Raw genomic sequence first — 19,417 nt, 5'->3', positions numbered from 1 at the left:
TCCTATTTCTGCCCTCAAATATTAAGGCCCGTACACACGGTCGGACTTTTTGACAACAAACATGCAAATTAGCTGTTTTGGAGCAACATCCGACTGTGTGTACGCTCCATCGGACAAACTTTTTCTGTTTTCATCGGACTTTTGTTGGCTCTGCGAACGGACAAACTTTTTGACAACAGAAGTCCGATGGAGCAAAGTCCGACCGTGTGTATGCAAAAGCATCGGACTTTTGTACAAGGTACAAACACGCATGCTCAGAACCATTGCAAACGATCAGACTACAATACAGAAGTTGACCAAAGGTGGCGCTGGAGTCATTGAACGTCCTCTTTTGAAGCGGCGTCAGTCCGTTGTGACGTCATTACGTTCGTGTTTGTTGTCAAAAAGTCCGACCGTGTGTATGCAATACAAACTTGTGGACAACACACTTTGTACAAAAGTCCACGGAAAAGTTTGTACAAGTCCGACCGTGTGTATGGGGCTTTAGTGTGCTAAGAATTCCTTTTTTACATTCTCATAGGGGAGAGAAGACTCGGGACGTCTGAGGACACCAGGGACCCCACACTTCCCAAAGAAGGGGAAATACCAACAACAGAAGTAGAGGAGGAAGGTGAGATTGTAGAGATTGGCGAAATTGGCACCACAACAGTTGAGTGTCTGAGACCACAGCTTCAGGTTAGCTAATCAATATATGCCTGCATATTTATAATACACTGTGTTTTTTTGGGATTATTTTTAGGTGATGTGGATGTTGTGGAAGAAGAATCGCATTTTACCAGTGAAAGTGCCCAGATCCTCATTGGGGAGATAATGGGGTGCAATCGCAATTTAGATAATATCAAGAAAAACATCAATGATGTTCAGAAAGAAATGAAGAACATCATTGGTGTTTTAGGGAGAATCTAAAACACCCAAAACTAGCTAGCATCCATTTAAATTTTTCCAAAACACTTAATTTTTCCAAAACACTTATATTTTTCGAAAAGCCAAATTTGGAAGATGCACACAGTGTGTCAACATGTGCTATCTCCCATCATGGGGGATCAATGTACACATTTTGTGGGTGCAACCCCTTCCTTGCTACTAAAGTGGCTGAGATAAAGGGTTTGCATCCCCAAAACACATACCTTGATACCCCATGATGGGGCACATGTTGACATTAGGCATGGGATCAGGAGGAAAATGGACACTTTTTGATTCACAATTTGTGTGCATCGTCCAAATGTGGCTTTTACAGGGGTGACACCCCATGTGATGAAGGCAATATCAACACAGTTTGTACATACTCATGTCTGATATTGTCTTCGCTTTTCAAAGTTAAACTTTGTAAGTTCCTGTGTTCTGTATGTTTTATGCTTTGATACATGCCTGTTTACACAAAAATGACAAGTTAGATAAATGTTTCCAAAAATAATGTTTTATATACACCAAATATGTTGGTTTGTTGTAAAACCCTTTTCTAAACGCACATGTGAATGTGCTTTGAGTAAAAAGTTAAATTATCAACAATGTGTGGCTTCCTTTTTCAATGCGCAAAAGCAGTATTTGTAGTAAAGTTGTTGTTTTCTGTGGCAATGGGTGTTATTTACTAAAGGCAAATCCACTTTGCACTCCAAGTGCAGTTTAAGGTGTACTTGTGCAGTGCATTTGTAGTGCATAGTGGATTTGCTTTCAGTAAATAACACCCACAGTGCTTTTTAAATTTCCCCAATCATGCCATTTTCATGACTCCACATATTTCTGCCATGGTGCTGAAAATGAGCAATATTTTTTTCAGTAATGCACTACATAGATTAACGACAAAAACAAGGTCTATGTGTAGCAGACCCACAACATAATAAGATTATCTGAAGAAGAGACTGTCACCTCAACTCGCACAGAAATTCTGTTTGCACTGTTGTAGAAAAAGGCCCAAAAAAACACAAAAAACCCCCTAGGAGACATGTAAAACAAAGCCAAGGGGTAAATGAAAACAAAGACTATTGCAGTTTGAAAGAAAAATGTATTAAAAAAATGCCTCTCAGACATTGTCTGGCATATCAATGCCCCCCCTACCCACAAAGTACTCCACATATCTTGTTCTGACCTTGCGGGCACTTTGGGGGGGCAAGCCAGGCGGCCAGCTTCAAGGTCAGGTTGGCATTTTCAGGTAAGTCTGCATCAGGCCCAACTGAGGCCACATAGTTTGCTGAGTGTTTCTTCAAAAAATTGTGCAGAATGCAGCATGAAAGCACAATATGATTGAGTTTATATTCCGCCATGTGGATTGGAGTCAAAAATAGGCAGAACCGGCTGGCCATTATCCCCAAAGTGTTCTCCACTACTCTTCTGGCTCTGGCCAGCCGGAAATTAAAGATCCTCTGGTCCGGGGTGAGGGTCCTCATCGGAAAAGGCCGCATCAGATGGTTTGCCAGAGCAAACGCCTCATCCGCAACGAAAACGAAGGGGAGTCCTTCCAGATTCTCCTCTGGAGGTGGCAAGCCCAGACTGACACTGTGGAGATGCCAGTAGAACTCTGTCTGCGCGAACACTCCACCATCCGACATCCGGCCATTTTTCCCCATGCCCATATACAGGTAGTCATATGTTGCTGACACAACCGCCAACATAACGATACTATTATACCCCTTGTATTTATAATAGTAGTACCCCGAGTTTTGGGGTGGGATGATGCGGATGTGGTTCCCGTCAATTGCACCTCCACAATTGGGAAAGACCCAACGGGTGGCAAAGTGGGAGGCCACAGTCTGTCATTCCTGTGGCGCTGAAGGAAACTGTGGAGTCAAACAAGAAAAAAAAAATTTAATTTTTCACATCAACATTGCAAGCAGATTAGACACAATTTTTTTTTGGCCAAGATCAGTATAACATTTTTGGAAATTAGTATTTAAAGCCAAAATTATAAGGTCCCCTTATCAGATTCCTCACCCCCCCCCCCCCCCCCATTCGATTGCAAAAAATGAGGGTTTGTTTTGGACGGGTAACCCTCTCCACTTCATTGAGAGCTGAATACATAAATAATGTGTGATACTTTGGCCAGCCCCTCTTCACTTACACTATTGGCAGCCCACTGGACAGGTAAGAAGTGTCATAATACAAAAAAAATAAATAAATACAAATTAACAAATGGAAGCACATTTTTACATTCTGCTATTATCTATAAAGATAATAATAGGAGAAAAAAAACTTTATGTATTGAGGCAGGCCCTTGCACTATATGTTTTGGTGAATTAATCCATAAATCTGATCGCAAAAGAGGTAGGTATAGTGTGTATTGGGTTTGGCAAAGTCAGCAGATAGAGGATTTCTATCAGCTGACTTAGCAGTTGGGGGAGGGGGTTCCTAATGAGTTTGGACCACCAAAAAAAACCTCTGGCACTGCATGAATTTAAGCGCACACATAACATTTGTACACATTTTAGGGGGTGTTTAGGGGAAAGAAATAATATGGAGCTGACAAAATACATTGCTAAATGACTAGACTATAGGTTTATGGGCCCAGAAGAGCATGCTGGGGAAGTTAGGGAAGGCAAATATGCATGAAGGACAAAAAACTTTAAAAGCTTCCAGCATGCATGAGCACAAAGGGGCACAGCATATCAATTACAGCATATTGCAATCATGGTAATCAGGGAATGAGGAAAGAAATACAATACATTAGCAAACATTAAATACATAGAATGTGATTGGAAAAATGGAGGTAAAAAAAAATGGATAAATTGTGGTGCCTAACAATATATGCTAGCAAAAAGGGCGAAGAATATATATTTTTTTTATATAAGTTTTATCCCCAATTGAGGGATGAGAAAGAAAGAAAAGAAAATAATATACCATATGTTAAAAAAGAGAAATTATTTTGTTTATTAAATACAATTTTTTTTTAAAAGTTATCAAAGTGACACACAAACCACATTGATTAATTTATGATTTAAAAGTCCATGTGTAATCATTCAACTTGGTCGAAGTTGTATTGGCTGATTCGAGAATATCCCAACATGTTTCGCCTTCACAAAGGCTTGTTCAGGGGAGCCAGTATTCAACACCAAGAGGTTTCGACAAGATACACTATAAACGTAACAGAAACAACAAAACTGTAAAAATAGAGCTGGAAGTATGGTGCAGCCGGAACCCCCACGTAAGCAACAAACACCAATTTATAAATAGATAAAAAAAGAAGAAATTAATTCAAGAGAGGTACCTACCCCTGGCCTATACCCCACCACAGCAATCAATTGGGGGAACTTTCCTGAAATAAGAGCAGACCGATCGTAGATATCGCCAGCAAGTGACTGCAGGGGACAGATAAGATGGACAATTACCCACTGGCCCTTAACTAATAAGGGTCCAAGAGAGCCCAACACGGGGCTAAGAAGGCTAGAATATATTGAAGAGAATTTAATATCTTTAGATACCTACCCTTAATTAGAATAATTTAGTGGATTTGTTCGTGAAGCAGGGCATCACTGCTGAAGACAGGAAAACCCTAGAGGTGATAGCGTTAACCAACCTAAATGTACCAATCAAAACAGGGTCCCATTATAAAAGTAAAACTGTAAAACAAGGCAAAATCATTGCCTATGTTTTTAAAGGAATATAGCATTATGCTTTATATTATTTTAATATTGCAAAAGGGCTTACCCGGTCCCAATAAATGTTGAGGGTATATATGCGCCTGCCTGAATCAGTGTAACACACTGTGCAACTGAGAAGCTTATCAAAGTGTAGAGTATACCGCAAAGCGCTGTAACGAACTGAGCAAATCCTATCAAATAAGAGTGTGAGATACATCAAAAAAATCAAATACCTCAAACACAGGGAAAGGCATGGATGGTGTGGATCAACCCGTGCTAAATCCCTCCACTAACCTTGTTCATCCAGTCACAAAATGACAGCGTCCTCGCAGAGCCAGCACAGGCTAGCAATGTGGGCGTCTTATTTATCCCCCACTCAATCAGCGTCATGATGTGTACGCCGAGTGAGAGCGGACGGGAGAGTAGTGCTGCGCATGTGCGCTGAGTATGGTAAAGCCTACAAGACCCAGGATGCCTAGTGGCGGGGTTGCGTTCCCACGGTAACAGCAACGCCATCACAGACATCCGCTGGGCTAACAGGAGCCACAGTAAGGAGTTGGTAGCTGTATAGCAGCGGGGATAAAGTAGGTACCCATAAACAGAGACTTGCTGGTAACGCTTCAGCCCACACAAATACGGGTCCGGCTTCCACACCACCAGACCCGGGTGTCCATACAGGCACTAATAGCGATAAGATCGGTTTGCTCCGGAAAGAATCACACCCAAATTGCTGGATGTATGAGGGGAAGAGGATAAGGGGTAGTGAAGTAACCAATGGTAGAATACATTAAAAACAATAAAGGGTGGTATGAATGTATCAATTGGTTTTATTAAATAATGGGGGGGGGGAAGAACAGTAGTGTTATATACTAAAGATGGCAATTCGATTTCAATAATCAAGTTTTGTACAATTAGTAAGTAACACATAGTTTATGATTAGATCAATAACAATAATGAGCAAAAAAAAAAAAAGGAAAAAAGGGAGAAAAGGGAGAAATAAGGAATAAAATGGGGAGGGGGAGGGGAAATGGGAGGCTTAACAGCAGTCAGTAGAGGGGATTGGTTACTAAACATAGCAAAATTCAGGCATGTTCAACATAAATTATAGAAAGTGTTTAAATGTTATATAATCATTCAACCCTGGATGCCTTGTTGCATCCAAGGTGTATATCCACTTGGTTTCAAGTTGTAAAAGAAGAGGGTCAATTTCACCGCCCCGAGCATGGGGGGGGGTACATGCTCAAGGGCCGAAAATTGCATCACGTTGGAGTCAAAGTTATGAAAATGACCTATGTGTCTAGTTAAAGCGGTAGTGCATAGGCGTTTGAAAAGTGGCAACATGTGGTCTCTAATGCGTTTAAAGAATGGACATTTCGTTTTTCCAATGTAAAAACAGGCACAGGAGCAGTTTGCAATATAAACTAGTCCTACCGTTTTACATGATATATTATATTAAATGGTATGACACGAACCATTGGGTAATAGAGTATCCAGGGAATTAGAAATAAAACGACATACATCACAGTAGCCACAATAATAGGTACCCCTAGGTTTGGATTTGATTGGTTGCCTAGAATCAAAATGACTGGTCACCAGCCGGTCTTTCATGGATTGGGATCTTCGATAGGTAAGTTGGGGGTATGGTTTTATATATTTTTGAATGGTTTGATCAGCCAAAAGTAATGGCCAATATTTGATAAGAATCTCCTTCATTTGACTATGCTGTCGTGAATATTGGGTAATTATACGTATTGGTTGATTGGTTGTGGACTTTGGTTTGGGATAGATTAAGTCATTCCTATTTAATTTAACCACTTTATTGAAGGTACGTTTTAGCAATAGTTTACTGTACCCATGCTGGTTAAGTCTGGTGTAAAGGTCTCTTGCAGCTAGTTGAAAGTCATGATCTTGGGTACAATTTAGACGAAGACGTAAGTATTGGCTGTACGGGATACTTTTTAGTAATGGCCGGGGATGTGCACTAGTAGCATGCAGGATGGTATTGCCGGATGAAGGTTTACGATATAGAGACAAACTAATTCGTCTCATATTGTACAACTTAATGCATAAATCGAGAAAATTTATTTGGGACTGAGTGACTGTATTCCATTGTGAACTTTAAATTGAAATTATTGATGGCTAATCTGTCAAAAAACTCTTTTAGTTCATCACAGGTACCTGTCCAAAGGATCAGGACATCATCGATGTAACGATGCCAGCCCAAGATGCATCTAGTTAGATCTTGGGATTGGTCGTTTGCAAAAATGTCTCTTTCCCACCCCCCCAGGTACAGGTTGGCATAGGAAGGGGCACATTTAGTGCCCATAGCCACACCCTGTACCTGGAGGTAGTGGGAATGATCAAACAAGAAGACATTATGGGCAAGAATGAACTCCAGTAACTGGAGGACAAATTTGCCATATGCTTCGGAAGAGGAGCCTCTTTCACTTAAATGAGACTGGATGACTTGAATTCCTTTGTCATGTGGGATGGAGTTATAGAGGCATTCGACATCTAAAGCTACCAGCCAGGTATTTAAAGGAAGCTGTTTGCCATCCAATATACGTAACAAGTCGATAGTGTCTTTAACATATGAGGGTAAAGACAATACGTGTGGAAAAAGGTATTTATCCACTAATGCACTAGCGTTTTCAGTTAGTCCCTGGCACCCCGACACAATGGGTCGGCCAGGGGGATCAGTGAGACACTTATGCAGTTTTGGTAGTGAGTAAAAGGTAGGAGTTTTGGGATCTTTCACATTGAGGTATTTCCAAGTGTTCAAACCAATGATGCCCTGCTGGTAGGCCTTGAAAATAAGTTGGTAGCATTTAGTGTATTCAGCGTCTGTTACCTATGATTGGTCTGCTCTTATTTCAGGAAAGTTCCCCCAATTGATTGCTATGGTGGGGTATAGGCCAGGGGTAGGTACCTCTCATGAATTAATTTCTTCTTTTTTTATCTCTTTATAAATTGGTGGTTGTTGCTTATGTGGGGGTTCCGGCTGCACCATACTCCCAGCTCTATTTTTACAGTTTTGTTGTTTCTGTTATGTTTATAGTGTATCTTGTGGAAACCTCTTGGTGTTGAATACTGGCTCCCCTGAAGAAGCCTTTGTTAAGGTGAAACATGTTGGGATATTCTCGAATCAGCCAATACAACTTTGACCAAGTTGACATGGACTTTTAAATCATAAATTAATCAATGTGGTTTGTGTGTCACTTTGATTACTTTTTAAAAAAAAATTGTATTTAATAAACAAATAATTTGAAGATAATCTGAAGATAATTCCTGAAATCATCAGGATTATTCTCCTGGATCTCACAAAGCAAATGCATGTGTGAGAATTGGTCACGCTGGAGCAACCAATTCTTGCTCCATGAAGTCCTTCTCGTCCTGTTCATGGACTAGGCTTGTGTCAAAGCTAAAAGCCCAACACCAAGCCCCTGCACAGCACAAACTCTACGACAAGTACTTACACGGAAAATGGCTTAAAAACAGTCGGCTGGTCAGAACGGACAACAGAAAGCACCAATAAACAGCAAGGCCTGAAAGAACGAACTGAAAACCAGAAAATAGCGGACAATAAGCTCTCAAAATCAAAGCATACTATACCAAGATATAGTCCGCAATGACCAACAAATGAAGACTACACGCACTGATAAACAGATACGCACCCACAAGCACAAACTGAAGAGCAGTAACGATCTGAAGCACAAATCTGAAAAGGGCGAATCGTCTCTAACCAAACTTCTACTAACACGTGATAAAACGAGATCAGCAGAAGGAGCCCAAAGGGTGCCGCATGTGGTGCTGAACTTTCCTTTTCTAATCCCGTCGTACACGGTTTACATCACCGCGTTCTTGTCAACCTGAAATTCTGACTTTGTCTGACCGTGTGTATGCCACACCAGTTCCGGACTAAATCCATTGGAACGGATTTAGTGATCGGAATGTCCGACTGTGTGTACAAGGGATTAAAGGGGGCCGTCATGCCAGGAGTAAGTAACAAACAAAACAACATATAGAGTACAGCAGTCAGGATGAGCGCCACGCTCACATCAGATTCCTCTCTTACACCAAAGTCCCAACATTCTCCCTATACATCACAATCCGCAGAGTCCTACCTTATGGCAGATCCCCCCCAGTGTGTCACCATCTATCAGTGTCCCCTTACACACACCTTTGCACCTTAGTGCTTGGTGTGGCAGGCAGCTGGCAGGAAAAGGCCTTTAAAGTGGAAGTAAACCCTCCTATCATTTTCAGCTAAGGAAGCTGCCATCTTTGCCTCTGTTTAATCTTCCACTGCTATGGTGTAACGATCTGAAGCACAAATCTGAAAAGGGTGAATCGTCTCTAACCAAACTTCTACTAACACGTGGTAAAATGAGATCAGCAGAAGGAGCCCAAAGGGTGCCGCATGTGGTGCTGAACTTCCCTTTTCTAATCCCGTCGTACACGGGTTACATCACCGCGTTCTTGTCGACCTGAAATTCTGACTTTGTCTGACCGTGTGTATGCCACACCAGTTCCGGAATCCACTTGTTGCAGGCTCTGAACTGTGCAAGTGAGTCTTAAGCCGCGTACACACGTAGCCGTTTGTCCGACGTACTTAGTCTGGCGGACTTCCCGCCAGACTGTCCGTCGGACTTTCCGAACTTGGTCCCCCCCAAGTCCACAACAGACCCTTGTCCGAGCACGCTACCCGGCCGGCCAGGAAAGGAGGGGCGAGCGAGCGCCCCCCCTCCTGAGCCGTACCAAGCCACGTGCCCTCAACATGGGGGGTGCCTTGGGGAAGGGGGGCCCGCGCGCCCCCCCACCCCAAAGCACCTTGTCCCCATGTTGATGAGGACAAGGGCCTCTTCCCGACAACCCTGGCCGTTGGCCCCCGGATACCGGCCCCCCACCCTATGTGAATGAGTAAGGGGTACAATGTACCCCTACCCATTCACCTGTAAAATAAAGTACAAAAAAAAAACACAACACAACTTCTTGTAGCTCTTTTACTAGCGGAGGAGCCCGGCTTTTTTCGTCGTCGCCGCGGTCTCTTCTTCCGACTTGTCCCCCTCTTCGGTTCTTCTGCCGGGCCACCGCGCCTTCTTATAGCTCTTTTACAGGCGGTGGCCCGGTCTTCTGTCACCGCCGCTGCCTTCCGTTCTTCTTCTTCTTCTGCTTCTTCTTCTCCTGGAGATGTTGACTCGACGTTCTCTCCGGCCGCAATGCCAGGGACGCGCTGCGCGGTGACTTATATAGGGACAAGGGGCGGTGTCACATGGGTTGATGTCACATGGGTTGGTGTCACATGGTGACCCCGCCCCCTTGGGTTGGTGTCACATGTGACATCAACCCATGTGACCAACCCATGTGACACAACCCATGTGACACCGCCCCTTGTCCCTATATAAGTCACCGCGCAGCGCGTCCCTGGCATTGCGGCCGGAGAGAACGTCGAGTCAACATCTGCAGGAGAAGAAGAAGCAGAAGAAGAAGAAGAACAGAAGGCGGCGGCGGCGGCGGCGACAGAAGGCCGGGCCACCGCCTGTAAAAGAGCTATATATAAGAATACTATTTGTTGTTTGCTTCACAATAAAAAAAAAATCTTCAACGTTGTGGGCATGTTCTGTAAATTAAATGATGCAAATCTTCAAACAATCCATATTAATTTCAGGTTGTGAGGCAACAAAACACCAAGGGGGTGAATACTTTTTCAATGCACTGTCGGCAACAATCCTCTCCTTTTTTTCTTCCTTTTTTTCTTAAACCGGGTACACACTATTAGTTTTTTTCATTCAACTGTTAACTTCAGTCAGAACCGCTGTACCACTCTGCGTGATTTGAGGCTAGGATGGAGGTTCATCTTCAAGCAGGACAATGACGCCAAACACTGCTAAAGCAACACTTGAGTGGTTTAATGGGAAACATGTAAATGTGTTGGAATGGCCTAGTCAAAGCCCAGACCTCAATCCAATAGAAAATCTGTGGTCAGACTTAAAGATTGCTGTTCACAAATGTAAACCATCCAACTTTAAGGTGCTGGAGCAGTTTTGCAAGGAGGAATGGGCAAAAATTTCAATGGTATGATGTGGCAAGCTCATAGAGACTTATCCAAAGTGACTTGGAGCTGTGATAGCCTCAAAAAGTGTCTCTACAAAATGTTGAATTTAGGGGGGTGAATACTATTTGTTGTTTGCTTCACAATAATAAAAAAAAAAAATCTTCAAAGTTGTGGGCATGTTCTGTAAATTAAATGATGCAAATCTTCAAACAATCCATATTAATTTCAGGTTGTGAGGCAACAAAACACGAAAAATGACAAGGGGGTGAATACTTTTTCAATGCACTGTCGGCAACAATCCTCTCCTTTTTTTCTTCCTTTTTTTCTTAAACCGGGTACACACTATTCGTTTTTTTCATTAAACTGTTAACTTCAGTCAGAACCGCTGTATATTTCCAGCATGCACATCCGACAGACCAGCATACACGTGGACCGTTGTCTCTCAACATTCGGCTCGTGTGTACCTGGCTTTACTATCTTCTCCCTCTCTTTTGTTACTCTATCTCTTTACTCTCCCTACCAAACAATATGCAGTAAGGTTGTGTCATTTAGTATGGATTTGCTTTCTAAAGGGTTGACTATTACACTTTATATTAGAGACAAAGAAGAAACATATGCTGTTTATGTTATATGAAGCATTGATATATATGAAGCATTGATAGGGCGACTTGGGCTACCTATTTAAACAAAAGAGGCCATTCGATTCACAGATGTTGCAATGACCTAATTTTCTATTAGCTGCTTATTGATTTGCACTGCCATAAATATTTATGCTAACCAAATCATTTGAAAAAACATTCTTAAATTTATTGTCACAATATTCAAGAATAGGGATGAACGCATGTTCGGCTCGAACGCCGGCTGTTCGCCCGTTCGGCGGATCCAGAACTTTGTGGGCCATTCGCGCCATGTTTGTGTGGCGCTCACAGCCCACAATTCACTGCTCTATCACAGTGCATTTCTGGCTGATGATTGGCCAAGCATGCACTGTGACCCCACATGCTTGGCCAATCACAGCGCCGGCAGCGAGGAGAGCCATAATTGGCCACAGCCAGGATACCTTTTCAGGCTCTCAGATCTTATTGACTTTTATATATTCTATATTATCTGTGAATTACTTCATTTGTTATATATTTTTCAGCCTATGTTGGTCGCCATTAAATATGCAACAATGTGTATATTTCTGAACAAGCTTTGATTGATGTTCCTCTCTTCTTTTCTATCCAGGTTCCGGCTGCGGATTTCCCGGCCTGCTGGCTGCCCGTTCGGTCTTTGGCTTGCGTCTCTTCCTGGCAGGGGGAGGCTAGCATAGGGCCCAGCGCTTTCCATATTCATCCACTAGATGGCAGGTCCACTGTGGATGAGGTATCTCCTGCCAGCGGCATCCCAGATCACTTCCGGGTGCCGTGGCTGTATGTGCTCACACCATTGCGTGTGCGAATCGCTATGTGTATCGCTATGCGCATCGCGGTGCATGCAATGCTGTGCACAGAGCTGAGGGCATTTTCCTTCCGTAAACGCGGGGGGTCTTACATGTGGAGTGCCACCATTTTGGCACTGTCCCAGCCACTGTGGGGTTAAGGTAAGGTGGGGGTGGTTTAGCATGCACCTGCATTTCATTGAGGCAATTATCATATGACCAGCTTTCTCTATTTAATCCCTGACTAGTGTTTTTTTTTTCAATTGATCCCTACCGCTTCAACAGGATGGTCACTAAGTTAGAAGCAACCTGGAGACAGTTAAAGTAGATTACAACCATTATATTTTTGATGTTTTATGAATGGCGTTGTACGCTTGCGCTGCTCATTTTGCATCACAGGCATATGTTAATTCACCACATATCTGATGATATTCCACCTTTTGATTTTTCAGAATTGACACCCTTCTGATTATACTTATCAACTTTTGGATTCCAGCACTGGGACCTTTTTCCATTGTTGGTATCCTTTGCATATTTTGCACTAGCAAACTAACTGCACCACCTCACCTCCCATTATGATATGATTGTTTTGTGAATTTTTAAATATTTTTTGTTATTAGCCTGATTTTTTTTTTTTTTTTTTTTTTTTTAACTTGCGCCATTTTCTCTGCACACTGCAACATGCTTTTTCTCCTCTCTTTTCTCCTTTATTTTTTACTCACCTCTCACTTTCACTTATTTTATATACGATTTTGGGATTTTTCTTTTTCTTTCAAAGTATTTTATTTTTCAAATAACAAAATACAGAGAGACTGAATCAACCAGCTTGACAAGTAGTAATTGAATAAGTACAAACAGATGGTTACAGTCGTGTTAGCTAACATATGAACCTTCTTGACAATTAAAGAAAGAGGGGAAGTCATAGCCAAACACATATGCAACAAAAAAAAAAACAACGCTCTAAAGGTGGTGAGCCTGGTTTCCTTCCTCATAAAGGGGGGGGGGGGTGACCTGGAAGGCCCACTGGGTTCAAGACATACAGTATAAACTATTTGTCTCGGCTGTGGAGTCTCAACTCCCATGTTGGGCCTAGCCTGGGTTAGCTCTAGGAGGTACCCTCATCCCTGCGCCCATTCTCGGGATCACGCTGCGCAGGGAGAGGGTCTCCCAAACATAGAGAGGACCCTGCCAGCCATCCCTCCATGATGTGCAAGGTCGGATATGCGAGAATGTTGTAAAGGTCGACCAGTGCCCCTGGGGGAGTGGGAGGCAAGCCTTCCAAAGAATCGGAAAGAAGAAAGAAAAGGAAGAAAAGGATAGAGAGAGAGAGAGTAAGAATGTTCATTAGGTTTCCAATGGTCAATCCCTGCTTAGTGCGTGAGCCGGGGGGATCCCTGGAATGAGAGAGATCCCCACAAATTGGGCCCAGGGTTCCCAGATTAATTTAAGTTTTTGCGTGCAATCATTGAGAGAGCTCACTATTTTTTCTTGAGTCATAATCCATGAGATTTTCCATATCGCTTGCTTAACAGAGATTGTAGTTTGCTTCCAAGCTTTAGCTAAGGTCATTTTCGCCCCCAATAAGATGAATTGGATCAGTTTCCGCTTATATTTAGGAATGTGAGGAAGATGACCGTTCAATAAGGCAATTTGTGGTAACCTAGGAAGCTCGTGACCTGTCACTTTTTTGATGATTGTAAACAATGTGTTCCAGTAGTGCCTAATTCTGGGGCATTCCCACCATATATGTGCGATTGTGCCTAGCAGATGACAACCCCTGAAGCACAGTGGGTCGGCTGTCGGGAACATCTTGGCTAGTCTAGCGGGGGTTAGATACCACCTAGTGACTATTTTTATGTTTGCTTCCATGAGGGAGGTGTTTAAGATTCCTTAAGATTCCTTAAGATTCCTTTAAAGGCTGTGGAGAAAGCAGATTGCCAGGGCTAATTTGTGCGAATCGAAACCTTTCAGTATGTGGAAGGTCTAGTTTGCTAACGCAATGCGCAAGCGAGATGGGTCCATTGGTAGAAAAATAATGTCCTATGCGGTACAGCCCTTTGTCCAGCCACCACTGAAAAGCCTGTATATCCATACCCGGAGGAAATTTTGGATTACGGAATATATGGGACAAAGGAGTTAGGCCTGAGGTTATGTTCGGGTTCAACTTTAATTTGTCCCATAACGAAAAGGAATGTGAAAGAGTAGGGGCCAGGATTGGGGGTCTGTTTTTAGGTGAGGTCCAAAGCAAGAAATCCACAGTATTGTGTGGGGCTGCTTGTCTTTCTATTTGTTGCCAGTCAAGTTTCTCCCCATTAAAGTATATCGCTGAAAGCTGCGCCAATCTGGCCGCTTGATAATATCTATGCAAATGGGGGAGGCCAAGGCCACCTTGTTTGCGAGGTAAGTATAGGATATGTTGGGAAAATCTGTAGCTGGAGCCTCCCCAGACAAATTTCAGGATTTTGCTTTGGAAAGATCGAAGATGATCGGGCTGTATCAGGATTGGGAGAGCTCTAAAAATATATAATAATCTTGGCATCAGGGTCATTTTAACGGCATTGATTCTGCCCAGCCAGGAGATATTTTGTGTGGACCAAAATTTTAGGTCTTGGTCTAGCTTGTGAAACATGGATGGGTAATTTTTTTCATGCAGAGTGTCGAATTTGGGGGTTAGGTTTATGCCTAAATATTTAATGGTGTGATCGTTCCAATTAAAGCGGAAGCTCAATTTGAGTAGGTCTACCAGAGCCGGGGGGAGAGACACATTGAGGGCTTGGGATTTGGAGAAGTTCACTTCCAGGCCAGATACTCTTGCGAATGAGGACAGGGTGCTACATAAATTCGGTAGGGAAATAAGGGGGGAGGTGATATAGAGTATCAAGTCGTCTGCGAACAGTCCATATTTGTGCTCCTGGGACCCGCAGAGTACCCCTTTGATATCTGGGTTTGTCCTGATTGCAATAGCAAGTGTTTCAATCGCTATAGCGAAGAGTAATGGAGATAAAGGACACCCTTGCCTCGTGCCTCTAGCGATTTCGATGGTAGTGGATAGGTATCCCTGAGATCTAATAGCAGCTGTGGGTGTAGAATATAGAGCTTTCATGATTCCCATAAAGCGTTCCCCGAACCCCCACCTATCCAAGAGTATAAAAAGGTATTGCCATGAGACTGAGTCAAATGTCTTTCGTATATCTAAGGAGAGCAGCATGCCCTGTTGTTTAAGTCCCCCTGGCCAGTTAGATTGGAGAATAGAAATTATATCTATAGTTCGCCTGGTCTGGTCAGGTCCCTGGCGGCCTGGTATGAAACCGACCTGATCTTTGTGAATATAAGAGCGTATAAAGGAGTTAAGCCTATTTGCGAGGATTTTGGTGAGGATTTTGAGGTCATTATTTATCAGGGAAATTGGTCTATAATTACCTACTTCTTCCGAGTTTTTGTCAGGTTTCGGAAGTACTGTTATAAAAGCTGAGTTTAAATCAGGATGAAGCGGGGAGCCATTTGCTTTTTCGTTGAAAAAATTTGTCACGTGGGGAGCTAGAATTTCGGCAAAGGATTTATAATAGGGTACCGATAAGCCATCTGGTCCCGGGGCCGAGCCCCTCTTTAAGTTCTTAATTACCGCTAAGGTCTTTTCTATAGATATCCTTTCTTCCATGGTGGCCTTGTGGGTATCCGAGAGGGATGGTATGGATAAAGTGTCTAGGAACTTAGTTATGAGATTAGGGGAACTTTGACGGTCATCTTTGTACAGTTTAGCGTAAAATTCCTGAAAATCAGAAATGATCTTAGTGGGGTCAGAGGTGGTCATGTGGTCATGAGTCCGAATTTTAGGGATAGTCCTAGCTCGTGTCCTTGGGGAGAGTTTGTTGGCCAGCATGTGCCCTAGTTTATCTTTATGAGAGTAAAATTTGGCCCCGCTCCATCTTAATTGCTTCTCAGCTCTTACTGTCAGAGCTAGGTTTAATTCCAGCCTGGCAGAGTTCAGTTGGGAAGAGGAAATATTATGGGGGTCCCTTTTGTGTTGGGCTTTAAGTTCAGCATAGGTTTTTTCAAGCTTGCGAATGTCAGCTTCTCACTCTTTCTTGAGTTGTGATGCTATTTGAATGAATTTCCCTCTAACGGTAACTTTGTGTGCTGCCCATAAGGTCTCTGCGGAAATCCCTTCTGTTCTGTTGCGTTCAAAGTAATCAAGAAGTGCGGCATGAATATCTGTCACCCTAGCGGGTTCTGAGAAGAGAGACTCATTGAGTCTCCAGTGGTAGTGTTTAGATCTGTAAAGCGAATTGTGCAGTGTGACAGTCACTATGGAGTGGTCCGAGAGGACAGTATCTATGATTTTGGAGTTTTCAATAAGGGGCAGCAATTGTGTGGGCATGAGCACATGATCTATCCTGGCATAGGATTGGTGTGGATTGGAGAAGTGGGTGAAATCCCTTTTGGTCGGGTTGGCTTCGCGCCATGCATCTGCCAGGCGAAAATTATAAATCAGTTTAGCAAATTTTAGGCTAGCGTTGGAGGGGCGGGTGAGCTTGCTTTTGGCCGGATTTGACTTACCAAGTCCCTGGTCTAAGGCAATGTTGGAATCTCTCCCCATGACTATGCTCCCTTCTATGTGGGGGTCAAGAGTGGACATCATGGACTGGAAAAACATGTGTTGTCCCTTGTTAGGGGCATAGTATGACACAGTGAATATACTTGGCCGTCTATTGTCCCTTTAACCAGAATGAATCTCCCTTTTGGATCCTTATAATCTGCTTGCCAAACGAAATTGCAGGATCTAGCAAATAAGATTGCCACTCCTTTCATTTTGTTTTCGGTTTTTGCTAGGTAAAACTGGGGGAAATGGTGATGTAAGAAATTAGGGCTGTACTGCATAGGAAAGTGAGTTTCTTGAATCAGGACAACGTCCAATCTAAGGGTTTTGTAGCTATTAAAGAGCTTTCGCCTTTTGACAGAGGAATTTAGGCCCTGAGCGTTATGCGAAGCTACCTTGAGTGTGGAGCCTGGGTGGTCAGCCATTGTAACAAAGAGAGGGGATGACCACCATACCTGCTTCATATACCTCTGGGGGAGTCCTGAGAGCCTGTCGTCCCAAGGTGGAATCCATCAAGCGGGAACAGATAGCTATAAACGACCCTTAAGTGGACCTGGAGGAAAAAAGAATAAGGAATGACCATTGGGAACCATTGAGTTAGTGTGAGAGGGATAGAGAAAAGATCCCAGGCAGAAGGAGGAAAGAGAGAAGAAAGAGAGAAGGTGGAGGAGGTCTTAGAAGACACCCTCGGGTTTATCGGGGTAACCACCTGGAGACCATGTTGTCCCCAGGAAGCTACCTCCGCTGGAGTCGCCTGCTCCTCTGAGGGCAGACTTCCTTGCCCACTGAGCATTAAGGTCAGTGGGGAAGGTGGAGGCGCATGTACCGAGTCCAGCGCCCCGGCACTTCTGTAAACAAAATAAAGTTGTGCAACCGGAACAAAACCTGTGAAGTATATAGGTAGAGCTAAACATATTGCAGATCGCTCTTCAAAGCTGCATGAGTCAAATAAACTTTCAAAATGCTAAGTACATTTGTGAGAAAAGAGAGAAAGTTTCTGGAAGAAAAAAAGATAAAAAAGGAGAATGAAAGTGCAAATAAAACATATTGGAGATATCGGGATCCTACTGTGGGCCTCTAAGTGGGACCCGGGCAGTACAGTGTCGATTAAGGTTGGCTGAGATGAGATCCATCTAAAAGTAGGGAGTCCATCATTAGACAGGTATGCTTCATGTAGGGGTCTCGTACAGTTCTGTGACAAAGTGAAACTGTGCAACGGTGCAAAAAACAGAACTTGATGCAGTCTAGATTGAGCCCCCCTCTTTTAGGCAGGGAAAAGGTCGTCAAAGAAAAACGAGACAATAAGTGGGGAGATCGGAGATGGATCCAACAGTTGGAGGGGGGGGGGAAGAGAAAAGGGGGAGGGGGTGAAACAAAACCTTCAAGAGAGTATAGTGGAGCTGAAGCTCGCATCAGGTGGGGGGAAGTTCCCCAGTTGTACTCCATCCTGGAGTAGGAGATGGGATAGAGAGGCCAGAAAGCTTGGGGGGGACCCGGCCTCAGGTCTGTAAGTGGTCCTTCGTCCTCTTTGGCAGTTGTTGATTCCACAGGGGTGTAAGCGGGCTAGTTGGAGGTGGGCCCTTGGCCGGGTTGTAATTCGGGTTAGAAGTGTCCATGTCTGATTCCATAGTGATGAATTTCAGAGATAAGAGGATCCTTTCTCCATCCTGGAAGCTGGAGAAGGAGTAAAATTTGCCCTTGTGTTGGAACTTGACGGCAAAAGGGAAAGTCCACCAGTATTTTATTTCTTTTTGTGCAAGGATCACCAGGAGGGGTTTAAGGGCTCTCCTTCTTTGAATCGTGGAGGGGGAAAGGTCAGCAAAGACCTGGATAGGATGTCCTTGAAAAAAGAGTTGTTTTGTCGCTCTGGATTGCTTCATGGTCTCCTCTTTGACAAGGTAAAAGTGTGGCTTGGCAATGACATCTCTAGGGGTTCCGTCTTTCCTGGGGGGTCCTAGGGCCCTGTGGACCCTATCTAGCTCCAAACGGTGCTGTGGTATGTTCGGTATCAAGGATTTAATGATGTCTTGGGTGGCTTGTGACACATCAGAAATGGATTCTGGGAGTCCTCTGATACGGAAATTATAGCGTCTGGATCTATTTTCGAGTTCATCAATTCTGAGTATGGCAGTGTCCAATCTATCTTGCAGAGTCTGGATGTGTTCTGAATTTTGATTGGTCACAGAGACTGTCATGTCCAATTTGTGTTCTATAGCTTCCATTCTAGCTCCCAGGGTCTGGAAATCTGTTTTAATGTCCCCCGTTATCTTAGCTGCAGTAGAAGCTAAACCTCTTTCCAGGAGGGCTGACATCTTCAGCAGAAGATCATCAGTGTGGGTGCCATGCTCAGAGAGGGAGAAAGATGGAGGAGATCCCCTTGGTGGTGGATTGAGATTCGGGCCTGCTGGGGAGTATGGAGGATCACCGAAGTTTCTGTTGAGCAGAGAGTCAGTGGATGCCGGTGAGGGAGTGAGGTGCTGTGCAGGTCCGCTGGGTTGAGGTGGGGTATAGGTGAGTGAGGCAGGGGCGAGTACTTGCCGCATCCCCGGATGGGTTTCTCTCCCTGAGGCGTGCTGCTGGGCCGCGGCGGCCATCTTGGTACACCCCAGCGGTGAGGACTCGTCAAATTGAGGCACTAAATATCTGCGGAGCGTTCTTCCAGGCATACGGCGGGCTTCCCCGGATCGTCCGGGTGCCAGATCGCCCGTTTTAGCTGCTGGTTGTGCGGGTGGCCGTGCGCTGTGAGTGCCGTTGGCGCTGGACTCAGTGGAGCTCCG

Source organism: Lithobates pipiens, unplaced genomic scaffold (genome assembly GCF_037356315.1).
Source record: "Lithobates pipiens isolate NorthernLeopardFrog02 unplaced genomic scaffold, aLitPip1_a1.2 Scaffold_1, whole genome shotgun sequence".
Classification (NCBI taxonomy): domain Eukaryota; kingdom Metazoa; phylum Chordata; class Amphibia; order Anura; family Ranidae; genus Lithobates; species Lithobates pipiens.
The sequence above is the reverse complement of the archived record's forward strand: the minus strand, read 5'-3'. Positions refer to the sequence as shown.